Here is a 3960-nt window from a genome sequence, read left to right as displayed (position 1 = left end):
TGACGGAAGAGGTCACATCCCCAACCGCTTCGGAAATTACCTCGTCGGTAGCATAGGTGCGCAACAGAAAGTTGACCACCTGTGGGTATGTCCGGACCAGCTCGCGCCGCTCCACGTCAACCGCTATGGTGTTTCCATTGAGACGGGACTGGAGTAAGGCGTGAGCCTGCCCGGTCAGGTAGAATTGAAAGCACCACACGGCGGCTCCTTCCGTAATCCCGTTGTGGTCGCACGCCATCTTGATGCGTGCGAGGAATCTCAATACCGCAATCGGATCTTTACCGCTGAACGTGGGGGACCTCATCTGCACGTCCAGTTTTTTCCGGTAACGGTTAATGTGCCGCGCTACTGTAGAGTCGTAGCGCGAGCTACGCCGTTCCAGGCGGTAGGTCTTGTAGTTGACGACCTTTGCTAAACAGGTCATTGAGGGGCCTGATTACCGTGGGCCGTCGCTCGTCGCTCTTCGGGGCAGCCCGGCGGTGTCTGCTCGAGCGACGACGCTCCTCATCCGACTCGGTGTGGTAGTTTTCCGAGTCGGACGGGTCTTGCCGGTGCCGGTCTCGGCTTCTATCGCGGCGGGCCCTGTGGCCCCGCCTGCGAGAGTCTTCCGAACCGGATGGGTCATCATCGGATGTGTATCCTCCCCCTCCGGCATCGCGGTATCGCCCGTGGCGTGCCTCGAGGTTATCGCGGTATCGCCAGCGGCGTCCCTCGCGGTCTTCATCCGTCCTGTGACGGGGGTCTTCTGCGTCGGAATACCGGGTGTATTCCGGTTCGGTCCTGTGCGTGCCGGGTGCGCGTCTTCTGCTCAACCGGTACGGGTCCCGATTCTCTGTCTCGGAGAGCCCCAGGCGGTTGTCTGTCCAGCGGGGGTCGCCCGTACCGGCGAGTATGGGGAGGACATTTTCTGTGGTCCTCCCTGTTGCACCATGGACGGTTGGGAGATAGATGTCTCTGCCCTCCGGGTGAGGGTCCATTCTATCAATCTCGGGTACGGCGCCGATCGGATCAGCGATATTAAAGCTTGAGTCCGGAACGGTTTCACGGCGCGGCGCCGGCGGCGGTACCGCGCCTCCCGTTTCGGTAAATGTCGTGGCCAGACGGATGGATACGGCGGAGCTAATAGCTCCCTTTAGAGCCAATGCGGTCGGAGATTTGTCCTCCTCCGCGGCGAGCGCTGCCACCACCTCGTCGCGTACGAGGGGGCGATCTTCTCGTCCAGCAGGGCGCGGAGTGCGGTGTCCGCATGCTCCGCCACCAGTCTTGGTGCCGTTCGGTCGAGGCAAACCTGGACGACCTGAGGTAGTTCCTCAGCGAGGAAATCCTCCATCCAGATTTGTAGTCGCGGGAGTAACGCGTCGTACAGTACTTGTACGCGGTTTCCCCCACCAGCCTGTAGCCTGGCGGTGATGTCCGAAACGGAAGGGGTCTTCTGGCCCCTGGTAGACGGCGGGCGTAGCAGGGCTTCCGGATTGTCGATCCGGAGGCGCTGTGCGCCTCTGCCACGGCGGGTACTTGCTCGCCCGGAGGCGGTATCTTCTCCGGCGGAATCCGCAAGTTTCATCGTCGATGATCACTGGCGATCGACGCGGTGATTTTCGACCTCTTTCAATCCGATCGGTTGCTCGCGCTGGCGATCCAGTGCGGGCTCGACCTCTGTAGTTATACCCTCCACAAGAGTACCAAAATGTGGTAAAACTACCCACGTCCCGACCACTCGGAAACGAGGGGGGATTAGTGTGAGGGAGCGCGCGACGCGGGGTACCCACGCCAGCGCGGACCGATCGGAAGAACTCGTAAAGAGGGAAGGCACACGTGGCCGGTGACGCGCAGCTGAGTGGAGGTGCTATATCCACACAGCCGGTCACGGGTTAGAAGCCTGAGACTTAGAGGTAAATTCGGACGGAGTTAGCAAAAAGCCGTAAAGGGAAGGGAGGCGAGTCTGCCTCCCGTTTACTGGAACGGGGCAGATGCCCCGGTCTTAACCCCTAAGTGGGACGCCAGGACATCAGTCCCGCTACAGTAGCTGTTACTTACCGTATACCAGCTACTGTGCTAAATTCCCTAATTTGTGCCATTAACTACTAATTACTAATTACTTACCGTTCGGATCCTACACGTGTAACCAGCGGGGTACTACTGTACTCCGCACCGGCCGTGTGGTGTAAATATAACTCCTTACACTTCTTCTCGCGCTTAGAGCCCATCGTATTGTATCCCGGGGCGGCAGAGGTGGTGCCGTTGCTTTCGCGCCGTTGTACTACACCGTTGTCGGAGTTTGGCACGGCCATGAAGGGTCGTGCGGCGGTAGAAGATGCCAGGGATTGAAACCGGACGCGATCGCGAATTCCCAATTCCGTGCTATCACTATTCGACGGTTGGAGGTCTGCTAAATGTTGATCCATGACTTTCTGTGTTAACGTGTGCTGTAGATGAGCAGGGACGACGAAGTGGGATTGCAGTGCCTTCTCGAGTAATACATCAGTGCGGTATTATCGCTCGAGGACAGTACGATAATTCAGAGAGTTCAACGGGTGGCGGAGTAAAGGTGTGGTATAACTACCTTCGTCCCGACCACTCCGAGCGAGGGGGGTTAGAGGTGATGGAGCGCGCGACGCTGGGTTACCCATACGCCGATAAAAACCGTACGGATGGACTCGAAATAGGGAAGGCTCACATGGTCGGTGACGCGCAGCTGGTCCGTAGTGTTATAACCGGACGGCCGGTCACAGGTTAGAAGCCCGAACTAAAGGAAAACGGGAACGGTGTTAGAACTTAGCCGTAAAGGGAAGGGAGGCGAGTCTACCTCCCCTTTGCTGGGACGGGCAGGTGTCCCCGGTCTTAACCCCTAAGTGGGACGCCAGGACACTTGTCCATCTACAGTAGCTGCCACTTACTGTGTACCAGCTACTTTACACAATTACTTAATTTGTGCCATTAGCTATTACTTACCAGTTGGCCACCATACGGATTATTCACATGTGCCCGTGGCCACGATCCCGGCCGACAGTTGTGCTACGTGTTACCCGTGGCCACGCCCGCTGCTACCGGCTGTCCCACGTCGGACCCCTGGGGTACTACTGTACACGTTGGCGGGCGCGTGTACGCCTGCTCGCTACAGCAGCACCCGCCCTCCCGCGCGGTTATCATCTCCCCGGGGGGTTGTGGTACGGAATTGTACTGCAGACCCCCTTCCTTATTTCGCGACACGTCCCTGTCGCGGCGGATGTCTCCAATGACCGGCTTGCAGGGGCGCCCACCGTACGGAAGAGCCCGCGCCGACCGCGGGAGCGCGGTCGTGCAGCGGTCGACTCCATAGGGGAGCCTTTGGAGTTTTTGGTATTTAACCGTGGCGGTTCCGCCGGTGCGGTGGCGGGTGTCCTCACGCTTCCCTTGTCCCCCACTACGAACCCCCAACTCACCCCACAGCACACCCCACGACTCACTCCACAAACACCACTATCCAGGCTCTTCCTCACGCTTCTTCCTCCCTTTTTCCTCCTGCCAACCCGATGGTAGATCACCGCACGGAGCAGGGACAGCCCCCATGCGAGCGGCCTCCCTCGGCGGCACCCGTGCCGGCGCTTTCATTCCATCCGGCGCGGGCTTCGCGCGCCGGGGACCAACCCGCTACGGGTCCCTCTGACCGTCCGGCGCAGCCCGCGAGTACCGGCGGCCTCCCGACTTGGGGTCCTTCTCCCGACGAGCACGGGCCCTTGCCGCGCCCCCTAAGATCATCCCCGGCTCCCCAGGTTGGAGAGTTGACCGTACTGAGGCGGTCGCCCGACTGGGTCGCAGCTGCGGGACACCCGGCAACCGAAGGAGGAACTCAGCCGGCGCGGCCTGATCCGTACGCGGTTACGCACCCGGTGGCGGCAACGCCGCCGACAGGTTTGCTCCGCACCGGGATGCGCACCGTCCGGTCTCTGTTGCCAGGGACCTATTTGGACCACCGGACGT

Source organism: Chondrus crispus, genomic scaffold, assembly GCF_000350225.1.
Source record: "Chondrus crispus Stackhouse genomic scaffold, scaffold_188, whole genome shotgun sequence".
NCBI lineage: Eukaryota > Rhodophyta > Florideophyceae > Gigartinales > Gigartinaceae > Chondrus > Chondrus crispus.
This window is presented reverse-complemented; position numbering follows the sequence as displayed.